Here is a 17,669-nt window from a genome sequence, read left to right as displayed (position 1 = left end):
ATTCATTAACTCCATGAGCACGGTTGGGGCATTAGTCAACTCGATGGACATGATAAAGAACTCATAATAGCCGTATTGAGTTAGAAAAATAGTCTTTGGGATATGCAAAACTCTAATCCTAAACTGGTGATACCTGGACCTCAATCAATCTTAAAAAACACCAAATCACCTTGAATTTGATTGAACAAACAATCAATCTAATAAAGAGAATACATATTCTTAATCCTTACCTTGTTCAATTGTTGATAATCAATACACATATGCATAGACCAATCTTTTTTCTTTACAAACAAGATAGGCATATCCTAAGGTGATACACTAGGTCGAATAAATCCCTTATCCAATAACTCTATAATTGATTTTTTAATTTTTACAACTCTGTTGGGGCCATCCTATACGAAAGAATAGAGATGGGCTTGGTGCTCGACTGAAACATCCTAGGTTTTAACCCTTAGAAAAAATTCTCAATTCGTTATTTCTGGACATTATACAAATTTGGGGTACTAGTCATATTATAGGGTACGATTCAAATAACCCAATCATATATTATCCAGTATTGGATGGTGTTGGGTGGTTGAGTTTTAGATTAAGTAAAGAAAAAACCCAAATAAAACTTATTATCCAGTATGGTTGGTGACGAGTCATTTATTTGGTTTTTTTGTTCACTTAATCTGAAACTTAGTAACTTAACTTGTATATGATTATGAGAGGCTTACCATGAGTCATGAGGATAGGATACGAGTCATATAGTCTAACTCATATGTTGGATAGTGTTCAACCCCTCATGGTTCTGCCTAGGGTATATTTCATGGTACTAATTATATGGTTGGGTACGATTTTGTTTGGGTGGTTGTATGTTGGATAGTTTTGGGGATCCAAGAGGAGGCCTAGGGTATTAGTGGTGGTTACCACTTGTATGATAGGGTACGATTTGTATGGGGTGGTCGTACCATCTTGCAGGAATTGTAAGCACTTAATTTAGGGGTAATCTGGACATTTATCTCTTAACCTCTTAAGGCCCTACGACTTATAATACTCTTGGGGAGTCATTTAACCTATTTGTAATCACTCTAACTCTCTTAAAACACTCTCAAATTCTCTCTAAGGTTCTTCAGTTAAGGAAGGCTAGGACTTCATCAATAGGAGAAAATTGGGACTTACAAGGGTGATTTTTATCCATCATCTTCTTAATCTAAGGAATGTTACTCCTTCCTCATTGTTAGTTCAAACTAAAGGCATGTTATATGAATTGTTTTTATGGCATGAATGCTGTATGGTTTTGGGTTTTATAATATATGTTGGGGGTTTTGGTTACAATGGTTGGTTATGGTTTTCCCATGTCTTTTACTTATGGTTTTCATATTATTATGGTGGTTTGAACATTTGGTTGCACGGGAATGGTTAATTGGTGTATAGTCTTGGCTTTAGAAACACTATGCCCCCAACATGTTTGATAAAATGCCTATGAGAATGTTTTTGGTTAAATTGTTGGACTTTCATTGAACTATGTATAGTATAACATGGTAATGGAACCCTAAATAGTATAAATGGTTTAAATGGTTTGGAATGGTTAAATGACAAGGTCATGGTGGTTATGGTTGCTCTAATTGAAAGCCTTGTGGGGTACAAGTGAATCCCCCAAGGAAGCATAATATTGATCACTTGTGGGGTACATGAGATTCCCCCAAGTCAACTTAATAATGTAATCTATGGGTATATTGGAATCCTTTATTCTATAAAAAGGTTGGCTAAGGGCATTGTTTGCAAGCTATAGTCGGTATGACGATACCACTACTTATAGCCTTGGTTGATAATAAATGAAATGGTGACTTAGTTGTGTGGTAATGGTTTTTATTGGGTAATAATGGTGGGGGTGTGATAGCTAATCATGAAGGTATGAGTCTGAAGGATGGACATTGGAAACTTGTGTTTGCCGATATGAGGATAGGTCATGACGCTCTCATATATGATACTTATGGGGTATATGAGAATCCCCTAAGTACACTTGTACATATGTATCATGGAGAGTGAAAGGCACTCGGGAATCCCCTACTCCTATGGTATCTCTGATTCGTGCGGCTACACACATCGAGGCCCATTCAAGGGGTTTCACATGACCCATATAAACCGTGGGTGGCTCTAGGATGGTTAAGCTACACATACCCAGGTTAATGGTTTTAAAGGAATGCTAAACCCAGTTTCCTTTCCCTGCATGGTTATATATATATATGTATGGATGTGAATACATATGGTTGGTTTGCTTAGTTTTAAAGGTTCACATTATTTTATCCTTATCTTGAGTGCATGATAGTGTTCACCTGCTAACCTATATTTGGGTGGCTGTATCCCCATGCGATGCAGGAACCGACTATTCTACTCTTCCTACTTAGTGATTGGATTCGGGATCAACTCTATTGGATTAGAGTGGTGAGCTTCTATATTTCAAAAGGATTTATTTCATGTCATGGATGTTTTTACATACTTTGGTTATTTCATAAATATCGGTTTTGGATTTGGTTGGGGGCATGTCTCAACCGAATATTATTTTACTTTCAGTTAGAGACTTTGTGGAACTACTATGGGTTGGTATAGGCGATGTCGATAGTGGTGTCAGCCTTAGTATTGGGGCTGATACCATTTTACTATATTTATGGTTGTTTCATCCTATTATGTTTTGAATTATATATATTTATATTGAAACTCATTAGGTATGAGATGTATAGATTGGTTTATGGTTTTGTTTTGGTTTTGGTTATTGGTTGGATAATAGATGGTTGGTTTTGTTTGGGTTGATCATGTACATGGACCTACTTCAAAGTATTGAATTGTAATAAATGCTATCTTGTTATATATTCAGAATTCATCTGACTCAGGATATATGTTTGGAGGTTGGATTAGGTAACAGGGGTAGTCCTCAGTCCTGGTTAGACTTGGGATGCCCATTATGACAAGGCCTCAATTTAGGTCATGTCAAGTTGGTATCAGAGCTTTAGGTTCATGGTAAATTGAGAGTCCACAAAGATGTGTTGGGTAGAGTCTCTTTTAAGGGTGCATAGTGCGCTACACTAATAAGAGAGAGGCTATAAGGCACTTAGGAAATATTTCTGTTCTTTATGTTCTATTTTCAAGCTTGGAGTCTAAGTCCTGAAATCTTCTCTAATTCTTTTGATTGCTTTTCAGATCATGCCTCGACAATCTAATGTTTATGAAAACTCCTTTATTATAACTGGGGACAATGTTGATAGGACACATTCTACTTAGGGGATCCATACTCGGTCTAGGGGTTCAGTCTCTAATTTCTTTGGAGTTCTACCGGTTTCTTCTAGTCCTCCTTAGGCAGACGTGTTGAATGCAGAGTTTCGTCAGTCAATCCATGTGATTCCTCAGTTGGTAGCTTCTAAGGCTGAGTGTGGTGCTCTGTTATTACATCTTCTGAGGCCATAAGGGTTGGCCATTTCATGAAGTTGAATCCTTCAACTTTTACTGGTGTTAAGGTCGAGGAGGATCCTCTGAGTTTTCTAGATGAAATGGAAAATATCTTCCAAGTCATGCAGGCAATGAATATGGAAGGGGTGAATTTGCTGCCTATTAGCTAAAAGATATGACGTATCAATAGTACAAGGAATGAGATCAGGAAAGGGATGAGGTTGATGAGTCATCTCTGTGGGTTTTATCTAAAGCATTTCTGGACCGCTTCTTTCCTCAGAAGTTAAAGGAAGCAAATGCAGAGGTATTTGTTAATCTAAAATAAGAGAAGATGTCAGTCAAAGAGCATGCCTTGAAGTTTCACCAGTTGTCTAGGTATGCTCTGAAATTGGTGTCTGATATAAGGGCTAGGATGAAAAAGTTTGCTTCAGGACTGTCTTGTGAGTTGATCATTGAAAGCAAGACTACATTGCTGATCAAGGACATGGATATCAATAGGTTGGTTATTCATATGCAATAGGTGGAGGAGGAAAAGAGGAAGCAGGCCGAGATAGAAGAAAGGTAGGGTAAGAGGTTTAGGGTGTCTGAGCAGGGTGGACAATAACAAAGTGGTTGGGATAGTGGTAAGTGGCAAAAGAAGAGGTGGAGGAGTTCTAGTTCTTTCTCCACATCCAATGCTCCTTACCTAATATAGTTGAGGGATAGGTGTCAATAGGGTGGCGATAACATTAAGGCACAGGTTGCCTAATCTTAGGTTAGTGGAGCTCAGTCAGCCTCATCATGTCCTCCTTGTAGGTTCTGTGGTCGGTTACATTAGGGCTTCTGTGATAAGTGGAGGGACATATTCTTCAAATGTGGTTAGCCAGGCCATATTCTTTGAAATTGTCTGGTTGTTAAGGTTGTTTCGGGAATGAACAAGGTTTCGATTGCCTGGTACCAGCACAGTCCAGAATTAGTTATATGCTCTTTCATCCTGACAACACCTAAGCACATATGGAAGTGCACGTGGTCTACCAAGTAATATAGTGGCCTTAAAGAAAGCCAAATATCGATTCCACGGGGACTTGTTCCAACTAATTTTTGATTTCTGTTTAGAATTCAGATTCAATTGATGTAAGAGTAACCAAGAGAGAATTTGGAAAGTTATAAACTAAATAAAGTAAATAGTGTGTAAAGTAAAAGACTTGATATAATCAATAGAGGAAAGGCCAGGGTTAAATCGCTTTGAACAATCATACTATGTTATTGAACTTCATTCCTTGACTCGCTTATCTTAGTTGTTAATTCGTAGGGTTTATCGCATGACCATAGTATCCCAACCTCTAATTGTTTACCTAACTTGAATATTACAACTACACCATTGAGCGGGGATGTAATAATCCAATTAGGTGCTTAAAGCTATCATCCTACATGTGAATCAAGTAAGGCTTCTAGGTACATCCTTGTCCTAGACGCTATTCGAATTCCTTATTTTATAAAAGAATGAGAACCTTATGATATTTATCCCTACTTTCTATATTCCTATTTCATTTCCTGAGATAACAAGGTTGACAATATATGTATGCTAAGTGTGAACAATCCTTAAAATAGTTAAAACAAGGATGATCAAATAACCAAATATGATAAGCAAATCTAACGAAATCAATTCAAAATAATAGTCTTCATGTTCTTGGATTTAGCCTTGAAAAGGGAGTGTTTAGACACTAATAATCATAGTCATCCTCCAAATAATTGTATGAATGATCAAAAACCATAAAAATCTAAATTAAAGAATGTAAAACCTAAAAATAAAGTTGCCGCAATCCCTCAATTGTTCCAAGATGTCACAAAGTGTTTTAGCATAACGCAAGAAGTCCTATTTATAATATATCCCATTTGGGCATGTAAGGAGAAAAAAACTTGATGAATTGGTTAGTACAGTGGAGAAAGGGATGCATCGCGGGGCAAACATGTTGGCTCACTGGAGTGTGCAATTTCATCGTTCAAACTTCCCTTTGTACTTTGTCTTCAATTCCAGCCTTATGGTGGCATTTTAACTTTATTTACAGATTTTTCCACGTCCATATATCATTATAATAAAATAAACAAGCATCATACAACATCATACACCACGTATTAGAGCTCAAAGCAACACATAATTCATAACGATGAACTCGAAACACGAGCTAAGACTAGGCTAGTCGACATTGACCTTCAACTTGTTGTTCCTTCTCTTGATTTGACTCAATTACACTTTGAACATTATAAAAAAGTTTTTAAAATCTTAATGACACAAGAAAAACCTTGGGAACTCACTAAACACAATAGAATCCAACGCAATAGACTAGACAAGCACCTAACTCAAGCTAGTAATACTAGTTTTCTCGGTTGAACTTCTAAATGACCAATTTAAGTACAAACTTGTTTGGAATCCACCACAAACGTTCTAAACACTACTAGAAAACTTATATTATTATTTATATCAACATAAACACATAAAGAACATGAATCGTCCTCAAAACAAGGCCAAATAGGCTAGGAGAATGACACTAAAGTGCATAAAAACACCCAACATCACCACACCACACTTAAAGTCTTGTTCGTCCTCGAACAACTCTTCAATATAAGCATCATAAGCTGAGAATACTCTACACTTCTACTACACACAAGACACTCAAGCTAGTACTACAATGATTACACAGAATGCAAGTTTCTACACGAAGCATGTTATGTACACAATTGATAGTTCAAGAACACTACTTACAAACATCCTAGCCTCAAGAGTTGACTCAATAAGTGGCAAAATCATGCATATTAATCAATCAAACACGTCATATTAATCACCCATATTCATAAAATATGTGCCCCTCACGTCAAGAGAGTTACCCATAATTACTCTCAAAAAAGTATTTTATAATGGAATGGGTACAAGAATCAAATTTCGTTCACTCTCACAAAGAATTCACTAGTTACACTAGATGAACCATAGGCTTGCCCTTAGTGTAGTACTCCTCTAATATCAGAATGTTAGTCTTAGGATCAAATAGGTCTTTAATGGTTGTAATGTCGGCTAAGGGATGGGTAGGAACTATTTTGGTTGAATAATGACTATCTTCCCTAAGCACTTTAATACATCACTTTATACTTTCAATTCAACTCTAACAACCAAATCACACCACTTTTGTCTACCCAATTCTTTTGTTTTCACCCCATCTTATTAAGATCATTTACATACACTATGGTGGAGGATTCTATGCACAACTCATTCAATTTGAACAAATTTTTAATCTTTTCATTACTCAACTCCCCACCAAAACACATATTACATTTTTGAATGCCAATAGCTAACACTTCGAGGCTTTAATTTCACCTTTTATCCTCTTATCTTTCACACCACCCACTCTATTGATTTTTTATTAACTGCATATGAGGCTACCAAAGAAATAGGCCTGACTAGGATTAAGCACGAAGAGTAGGTCAATAGAAGGTATAAAACGTGGCTATCAAAGAAATACCTATATCATTTCTTAAACCTACACTCTTTATTTCGCTTTGCACACACACTAAGAAAGTTCTAGACATCACATACAATAAGGAATATACAACACCACACACACATAAAACGTGCTCAACTCATGTAGGATCATCATAGACACTCAACCAAATAATAACATGAATTCAAAATTAAACCAATAAGTGCAAGAGTCATAATCATGAGCCTAAGAGTCTAAAAAGTAGTAATTCACACAATCAAAATACAAGAGTCAAACAATTGCACCATGCAATCAACTATAGCACCATAAAAAAATCTCACCTATTCCTAATACAATTTTTCTAAAAATTACCCTAAAAATGGGAATTTACTTACCCCACACTTAAAAATCTACCTTATCCATAAAGTATACTTTAAAGTAGAGATAGAAATACTCCCTGAGGCCTCTAGGCCTAGCTAGTAGCATATTTACACATCAAGGGGTCTGGGGACCCCACACTTAGTTTTTTCTATGCTCTTTAGCTCAGGTTTTTGAGTACTCAGACTTCCTATTAAAATGTGACTCCATAAAACAAAAACTACGTGAAGTAAAAACTAAAAATACTAAACATAAAAATACCTACTTAACTTGGGTTGCCTCCCAAGCAGCGCCTGATTTAGTGTCGCGACATGACCCAACTCAACTTAACTAAATTCCTTCATCATTTTCCTTACACTTGGAGGCCATCTTCTTATTCGTTTCTAACCTCTTGAGTGTGAACTCTCAAGGTCAACCACTTTTTCAACTATAGCCTTCTCAGGCTCATTAATCTGCATCATGTCAGGCTTAGGTGGTTGTGGCTTAGGGTGCTCAATGAGGTAGTCAAAAGAGGTCTTTTGTGGAATAGGGTCCATCACCCAACACTTATATCCTTCAATCATAGTAATCATGCACAAGTCTCTATAGTGGTACAATAAGTTAAGCGGTTTGTACACTTTAAAAATCGCCTCTTTATTCTCTAACCTCGTTGTGAGCGTACCCTCTCTCACATCAGTCAAAACTTCTTTTGTCGCTAAAAATGAACGTACTATGATGACTGGTACTCTTTTATCTTCTTGAAAATATAAAACAATAAAGTCATCAGGAATAATAAATTTACCAACCTTTATGAGAACATCCTTTATTACTCTTTCAAGATGGGCTATGGTCTCGTTTGCTAGCTGCAGTAGGAAAAAGCTCGGTCTAAGATTTCCCAAGCCTAATTTATTAAACAAAGAGAGGGGTATCAAGTTGATACTTTCCCCTAAATCACTAAGTGCCTGAACTACCTCACTGTTGCCAATCTGAATGAGGAAAGTGAACTTCCCAGGGTCCTTAAGCTTTTTAGGCATCTTTTGAGTCACTACAAAGCTACACTCCTCAGTGAGTGCTACCACCTACATATCCTGTAACTTAAAATTTGTTAGCAGCCACATCCCTCAAGTACTTAGCGTACTTGGGCATTTCCTACAAAACATCTAAAAGAGGTAAGTTAATTTATATCTCTCTGAACATGTAAAAGAACTTCTTGAAGCACAAATCATCCTTTACCTTTATATGATTCTGTAGGAAAGGTAGTTGTGGGATCTTTTTCACTTCTACAATAACTTTTTCTTTTGAGTACTCAGACTTCCTTGAATTTTCAACAACTTGGTCATTTACCTATTTAGGACTCAGATCAGTATCTACTTCCTTAGTTTTCTTTAGAGGTTCTCCATAAAGCTCTTTACAATTCCTCAAAGTGATTACAATAACTTGTTTTGGATTTTCATTATCACTTATCAACCCACCTTGAGGCCTTGTGTTCTGTGTTACTGCTATTTGAACTATTTACAACTCCAAGCTCCTTGTAGCCGCTTACTAGCCTTTTATTTTTGGTTGTTGACTTTTCATATTTTCAACCAACTGTGCTTAACTGACTATAAATTGTTTCAATATCTGTTCCACATTGCTAGTCTGAGTTATGGGTTGATTGGCTTGATCCTATGGTTGCTAAAACTACTACAGATGGTTGTTACATTGTTGATTTAGTGGCTGAGTCTGCCACTTCATGTTGTAAGTGTTCCCATAGTTAGGCCTTTGAACATTGCCCACAAATATCATAGACTCAGGATTGGCAGCACACATATCTGTTGAATGACCACTATTTCAACATAGCACACACCAAGTTCTTGTTTGTTGTACTACATTTACTATGGTTGTAGGCGGTGTAGCATCTAATTTTATGTTTCTGAGCTGCATAGTCAACTGATTTTGTAATGCAATAGTTTGAATATATATTACATTAAACTAATTCACTTCCAAAACACCAACAACCTTATTTGTAGCATTCCTTGAGTCTGAATACCACTCAGGATTATCTTGTGCAATTCAGTTCAACAAAGTATACAACTTATCATACGTCATCTCAAGAGCTTGACCACCTGCAACAGAATCTAACAAAATCTTTGTGTTATGGTCAAGTGACTCAACAAAAGTATGAGCTAATACCTTATTGGACTGTTGATGTGTGGATAGTCCCGTAGAAGAGCCTTTAAATGCTCTTAAGAATGATATAAATTTTTGTCTGGCTTTTGTTTAAAGCACACAACCTCACTGCAAAGTCTCCCAGTCTTTCCAGATGGGAAGAATTGAATGAGGAATCTCTAAGCTAAGTTGTCCCATTATGTGATAGAATTTTCCAACTTAGCATTCAACCACTTCTTTCCTTTCCCCAACAGTGAAAAAGGGAATAATGTTAGCCTCACATAGTCAACATTAACACCCGTAGGGATGGATTGCCACTGATTTCCATAAAATTTCATAGGTGGACCTATGGATCTTCATGTGAAAGATCGGTGAACTATCTACTGCTAATTAGAAGATGTACCATATTCTGCTTTAGCTCAAAATTACCTACAACTGTTGATTTCTAAAAAAGGGAGGTCAAATTTGTTGGAAGTGGGATTTCCACTTCTCTAACTGTCCTACAGGCTGCTTGTTCTTCAGGCATAAGAATAGGATTATCTTGATCTTCTTCAAATCACAGAATATATTGGAGAAGGATTTTTTCTCTCCTTTGTCGATGGAAGAGTTTTTTAGGTTCGGGGTTTGGTTTAATCAATTCCTAATCCCTTGCCAGCTTACTACTTTGAAAACCTATTTTCTACAGATACAAAACCAAGACCAAGTGTAAAGAACCAAAGTAATCGCAAAAAGTAAAACTAAAACAAAAATAGTAGCCAAATTACAAGCCCTAGTAACAAGCCATAAACTTGACAGCGCCTAATTACACATACAAGTGTACGTGGTCTACTAAGTAATATAGTGTCCTTTAAGAACGCCGAATATAGATCCCACAGGGACTTGTTCCAACAACTGTTTGATTTCAGTCAAAAGAGAATTTTAAAGTTATAGACTAAAGTAAAGTAAATAGTGCGTAAAGTAAAAGACTTCTGACAATCAACAGAGGAAAGCCTAGGGTTAAATGAACTTCATTTGTTAACTCGCTTCTCTTGGTTATTGATTCATAGGGTTTATTTCATGACCATGATCTGCCGACCTCTAATCATTTACCTAACATGAACATTACAACTATATCATTGATCAGGGATATAATAATACAATTAGGCTCTTAAAGCTATCATCTTATGTGTGAATCAAGTAAGTCTTCTAGGTACATCCCTGTACTAGATGCTAATTTGAAATCTTTATTTACTAAAAGAATGAGAACCTTACATTGTTTATCCCCATGTTCTATCTTCCTATTCCCTTTCCTGAGATTGCAAGGTTGAAAATATATGTATTCTATTGTTGGTCAATCCTTAAAATAGTTAAAACAAGGATGAACAAACAACCAAATATGATAATCAAATCTAACGAAATCAATTCAAAACAATAGTCTTCATGTTCTTGGATTTAACCCCAAAAGGGAGTGTTTAGCCATTAATAGTCATAATCATAATCCAAATAATTGTATGAATGATCATAAACTATAAATAAGCTAAATTAAATAATGTAAAACCTAAAAATAAAGTTTTCGCAGCCCCTCAATTGTTCCAAGACGTCACAAAGTGTTTTATCTTAACGTGAGAAGTCCAATTTATAGTATAATCCATTTGGACGTGTAAAGAGAATGAAATTCAACACATTGTTTAGTACAGTGGAGAAATATACGCGTCATAGGGAAAATGTGTATGCTCACTAGAATGTGCAATTTCATCGTCCAAACTTCCCTTTGTGCTTTGTCTTCAATTCCAGCCTTATAGTGACATTTTAATTTTATTTCCAGATTTTTCCATGTCCATATATCATCATAATAAAATCACCAAGAATCCTACAACATCATACACCATGTATTAGAGCTCAAATCAACACACAATTCATAATGATGAACTTGAAACACAAACTAAGACTAGGCTAGTCAACACAGACCTTCAACTTATTGTTCCTACTCTTGACTTGACTCAATTACACTTTTCACATCCTAAACAAGTTGTTAAACTCTTGATGAAACAATAAAAACCTTGGGAACTCACTAAACACAATAGAATCCAACGCAATAGACTAGACAAGCTAGTAATACTAGTTTTCTCGGTTGAACTTCTAAATGACCAATTTAAGTACAAACTTGTTTGGAATCTAACATGAATGTTCTAAACACTACTTGAACACTTATATTCTTTTTATATCAATATAAACACATAAAGAACATGAATCATCCTCAAAACAAGGCCAAATAGGCTAGGAGAATGACACTAAAGTGCATAAAAACACCCAGCATCACATCCCATCAAGAGTCTAAGGTATCTCCTGATGTCTTGATTGGTACGTTACAACTCTTTTCACATAAAGTGTAGTATTTACTTGATCCAGGGTCCTCTTTCTCTTATACGACCCAATTTATGGATGTCCATTTTGGTTTTGATCTTGAGCTTATTTTGAATCCCTTTTCTATTTCTATCCAACTAGGTAATTTTATGGTTGCTAAAAGAGTCTATAGAGGGTGTGTGGTATCTATTGGTAGTAAGGAGACTTTGATGAATTTATTTGAATTAGATATGGTGAATTTAATGTCATTCTGGGGATGGATTGGTTACATTTATGCTATGTGTCCTTAGAGTGTCCGACCCGTAAAGATGTTATTAGCTTACCTAGTAAGCTGGTTATTGAATGGGAGAGTGGTTCCATAGATTCTAAGGGGAAGTTTATATCATATCTTAGAGCTCGGTGGTTAATCTCTAAAAGGTGTCTCTATCATTTGCCCTGGGTTAATTATTCTAACTCAGAAGTTCTTTCTTTGCATTCAATTTTGGTGGTGAATCAGTTTTTTGAGGTCCTTTCGGATGATCTTCCTGGTGTTTCTACGGATAAGGAGATTGAGTTTTGGATTGATTTAGTTCCAGAAACTCGTCCAATATATATTTCTCTTTATATAATGGCTCTGGATGAGTTAAAGAAACTCAAGGAACAACCTAAGGATCTTTTGGATAAGTGTTTCATCCATCCTAGTGTGTCTTCATGGGGTGCACCGGTGTTATGCGTGCGTAAAAATAATGGTTACCTTCAGATGTGTATTGACTATCAATAGTTGAATAAGGTGACAATTAACAATAAGTATCCTCTTCTAAGGATAGATGACTTGTTTGATCATTTGCAAGGTGCTAAATTCTTTTCAAAGATAGATCTTTGGTATGGGTATCATCAGCTTAATATTAGGGAGGTGGATATCCTAAGACGGCTTTCTATACTCGGTATGGGTACTTTGAGTTCTTGGTTATGTCATTCGATTTGACTAATGCCCTGTCATTAGTTTTTGGGTCTATCTGTCATTGTGTTTATAGATGACATTTTGGTGTACTCTAAGATTGAGGTAGATCATGCTAATCACCTTCTTGTGGTGTTGCAGACCTTGAAAGAGCAACAATTGTATGCCAAATTCTCAAAATGTGAATTCTGGTTGAACGTTGTTACTTTTAAGGGTCATATTATTTCTAGTGAGGGGATAATGATGGATTAACAAAAAATTACGGTGGTTAAGAAGTGGCCTAGACCCATGACTCCGACTAATATTTAGAGCTTCTTGTGTTTTTCTTGGTATTATAGGAGTTCTGTGGAGAGCTTTTCAACGATAGTTTCCCTATTAACTAAGTTGACTCAAAAAAAGGTAAAGTTCTCTTATCGGATGCTTGTAAGGGTAGTTTCGAGAAGCTGAAGGATAAGCTAACTTTAGATCTGGTTTTTGACTTTTCATAAAGGAAATGAAAGGCTTGTGGTTTACTGTGATGCATCCCAGGCGGGACTTGGTTGTGTTCTGATGCAGCATGGGAAGGTGATACCCTTTGATTCTAAGCAGTTGAAGGTAAATGAGAGGAACTATCCTACTTATGATTTAGAGGTTTTAGCGATGGTTTTTGCATTGAAAATATGGTGGCACTATTTATATGGAGTGGACGTGGACATATTTTTCGATCATAAGAGTCTATAGTATGTGTTCACTCAGAAAGAGCTTAATCTAAGGCAAAGGAGGTTAAGAAAGGGTACAACAGGAGTATTTATTAACAAACACATGATGTGGGCATATTTATACGTCTAAGCACCATAATTTACCCATGTTTTAGCTAAGTTTTGAGGATAAAATACATACTTCTTGCACTTTTAGTCCATTTTTAGTTAAGTGAGCTGACCTATGTGATTAGAATGCTTTTCAGGTACTAATGAGGGAGATTTCAGCACTTTGGGGACCTGTGGACAGCAAAGGAAAACTTCACATAAAAAGAAAAATAGCTCTTAGACTGAATGTGACGCATAGGAACTTTTTCCTGGGCAAACTCAATATTTTTAAATAGTTAAGGATGCAGTAGCAATTTATTAGAGAAGGAAGTTATTAAAAGCATGATTGCTGAATTTTTAGTTCATTATTCACATTATTCAGATTCTGTAATATTTCCAAACCAAGAATAGCGGCTTAGCTTGAGGAGAGAGAGAGAGAAACATGTTTCTCTCTTAATTTCGCTAGTCATCTTCATCACCAAGATCGTTCTAAGTTTTGGTATGATGAATATTTCTATGTTGATTTTTATTTTATTCATGAGTAGCTAAGCTTATTTGTTAGGGTTATGGAAACCTTGTAGTATACTCTCTATTGCTATGGGTTTTTGAATTTATGATGTGTCACGCCACTTGTATCATTACTCTCTTCATTTTGATTGAATTCTCGTGGTTGCAAACATAGGGAATATGCCATTATAGCAATAACTTGTTCGATAGAAAAGTTATTGTTTGGAAAAGAGAGTGTGACAAGAAAATAGGGTTTCCAACCTCTATTTTACACGTTAATGCCCTAGCAGGATTAACGTCTTGGAGAGTTCGTATAATTTGTTGTACACTATGGATTCGAGAGAACTAAGGTGAATAAATCCTTGATGGTTGAAAAACACTTGGATTTAGAATTAGAATACGTCTCTCTATAAGTGCATGCATGTATAAAATCCATATTACTCATAGTTAATAGAGAAGTAGAAGCTACAAGGTGGACATAACCCTAACTTGTCATTCTCTGTGATCAAATATAATTATACATATCATCTCATCGTTACACTGATAATATTATTGTGCACTTAAACCAAACCCCCCTTATCTTAGAACCTTCGACCAACAGTCTAATAATAATCGCAATACTTAGTGACCTTAGTATTCCCTGTGGGATTCGACACCCAACCCAGTTGGATTCTATATTTGACAGCAACCGCTTACACTTTCTAACGAGAGTTGTAATTTGGGCGTATCAAATTTTGGCGCCGTTGCCGGGGAGTACGGTTGTCAACTAAGTTTGTGATAGTTTATAGACCCTTTGGTCAAAGATTCTCAAATTTTACTTTTTGTTTTGTTCAGGTTTAGTGGAGTGCATGCCAAATACACGAAGATCTGGTCAGCCATTATTACCTATAAATCCTGAACCACAGCTCATTAGCAGAATGGATGCGCAACGAGACCTTGAAAGGATAGCTACTTAACAGGAGCAGGCTAGATTAGCTGCATTGGCAGCGGCGCAAGTACATCAAAAGAATGCTGATAACCCAGGTCGGGTAACAAATCTTGATGTGAGGACCTGGGTGATGATGAGTTATTAAATCCAAGGCGTGCAGATGATGTGGCTGCACTAGTGAACAGGAATGTCAACAGAGATCGTCAAGCTAGAATGAGACCCGAATGCCGAGCTGTACACGTTGCTTTTGATGATAATGATGACGACTTGGATGGGGCTGGTGCCATAGGGGCTATTATTCCTCCGCCCTTGGCACCCAGAGCCAAGTTCAATATCACTAGCACCATGATTCAGCTATTGCAACTCAAAGGGTTATTTGGTTGACTTGCAGGCGACGATCCGAATATGCATCTGATTAATTTTATCTCAACATAAAAATCGTTTGACAATCCAGGGGTTGGACAGAATGCGATCCGGCTGCGCTTATTTCCATTGTCTCTATATGGAGAGGCAACTCTATGGTTAAACGGGCTAACTTCTGACTCTATTACCAATTGGAGGCAACTGAAAGAAGCTTTCTTAGAAAGATTCTTTCCGCCATCCAAGAGAGCACAATTAAGAGATGAGATAAGCAATTTCAGACAGCTTTCAACTGAAGCTCTCCACGAGACATTGGAGAGGTTCAAGAAGAAGCTTATGCAGTGCCCAAATCATTAGATGACCAATGTCCACTTGATGGAAATATTATATAGGGCTTTGAACTCGGTGACTAAGCCAGTGGTAGATAATGCTGCAGGTGGGTCATTCATGGAACTTAGTTTTATTGAGGCATGTGATATGCTAGATCATATGAAAAAGCAGAGTAGAGCTTGGCATACCAGGGATTCTGAGGTAGCAAGCTCTACTGTATCTACTTGTATGATAGCAGAAAGAGGCGAAGAGAAGAGGAACGTGACCAGGATATGGCTCACATGAAAACGCAGATGGACCTTCTTACGAAGCATTTATTATCAGGGAAGACAGAAAAGGTCAAGGCTGTTGTATCACAGGGAAGAGATGACTCCGATTCTGAGGAGGAAGCAAAGTACTTGAATAATCAGGGGGGTTTCCGAGGCAATATCCAAGGAAACCAAGGTCGCAACTATTATGAAAATTCTGGATACAAGGACCGAGACCAAGGGAATTGGAAGAATAAGAATGACAGGAGCAGTTTGTATGTCCCTCCTGGAAATCGTAAAGCTGCTGCACCTAGCTCTGGGAAGATGTCCATGGAGGACATGATGGCTAAACTGTTGAAAGGAGTGGAGGCAACCAACATGGGAGTAACGGAGGTAAAAAATGATTTGTCCTTAATAAATCAATTGGTTGACTCGCATTTCACTTCAATAAAACAGCTGGAACAACAAATGAGTTAACTATCAACGGCATTCAATCAAAGAAAAGCTGGCACTTTATCGAGTGACACTGTCCAAAATCTAAGAAAAGATGGATTATGTTTGGCTATTACAACCAGGAGTGGTAAGGTGTTGGAAAATCCATCCAATGGCAAGCCCGTGGTTGATAGTATAGAGGAGAATGTTGTTGAAGCAGATTGTGATGATTCTGTAGAAGTTGAAAATTAGGATGAGAACGTTCATAATACTACACATAGATGATAGCAGCCTGAAAGGATTGATAAGAGGAAGCACAATAAAAAGGAAGTGGTGGAGAAATCTCTTCCAAATCCACCACCACCTTTTCCTCAGAGACTGAAGAAGAAAACCGATGACACCAGGTTCAGTAAATTCATGACCATGCTGAAGCAGCTGACTATTAATGTGCCTTTGGTGGAGGCACTAGAGAAAATGCCAGGGTACGCCAAATTCATGAAGGACTTTTTGACAAAGAAAAGGCAGCGAGCTATAAACTGGAAGATAATTTTCATCATTCCAGTGCAATTGCCACGAGGTCTTTAGTGCAGAAGAAGGCAGATTCGGGTGCTTTCACTATTCCTTGCATTGTTGGATCTTTAGATTTTGCTAAGGCGTTATGTGATTTGGGGGCTAGTATTAATTTGATGCCACTAGCCATTTATAGATAGTTGGGGTTGGGGGATCCTACACCAACCAACATGTGGCTGGTAATGGCAGATAGGTCGGTAAAACGACCTGTTGGTATCTTATATGATGTATTAGTAAAGGTTTCTACCTTCATTTTTCCTGTAGACTTTGTTATTTTGGATTGTGAGGTGGATTTTGAGGTGCCCATAATCTTGGGTTGACCTTTTCTCACAACAGGAAGTGTGCTTATTGATTTGCGAGCAAATGAGCTTTTATTTTGGATGAATGATGAAGTGGTATATTTTGATGTATATAAATCAATGAAGAAGCCTAAAGATATGAATGTGTTCTCTATAGCTGATGTTTATTATGAGGATGAGAAGGAATTATCTTTAGAGAAGCAGCTTACTGTTGAGCCATTGGCTGCTGTGCTTTTGATCTTCGATCGTGAGGATGTTAAAGAGTACGAAGAAACTATCTGTGCTTTGACAGGAATTGGGTTGTATTCTTATGCCCCCAGGAAGCTGGATGATGCCTTATGGGCATATAGGACCGCGTTTAAGACACCAATTGGCATGTAACCATACCAACTAGTTTATGGAAAGGCTTGTCACTTGCCAATTGAGCTAGAACATAAAGCAATGTGGGCACTGAAGCAGCTTAACCTGAACTGGGATGATGCTATAAATATGAGATTGGGACAGCTGAACGAGATGGATGAATTCCGTCTAAATGCATATAAAAGAG

Source organism: Capsicum annuum, chromosome 3, assembly GCF_002878395.1.
Source record: "Capsicum annuum cultivar UCD-10X-F1 chromosome 3, UCD10Xv1.1, whole genome shotgun sequence".
Taxonomy (NCBI): domain Eukaryota; kingdom Viridiplantae; phylum Streptophyta; class Magnoliopsida; order Solanales; family Solanaceae; genus Capsicum; species Capsicum annuum.
This window is presented reverse-complemented; position numbering follows the sequence as displayed.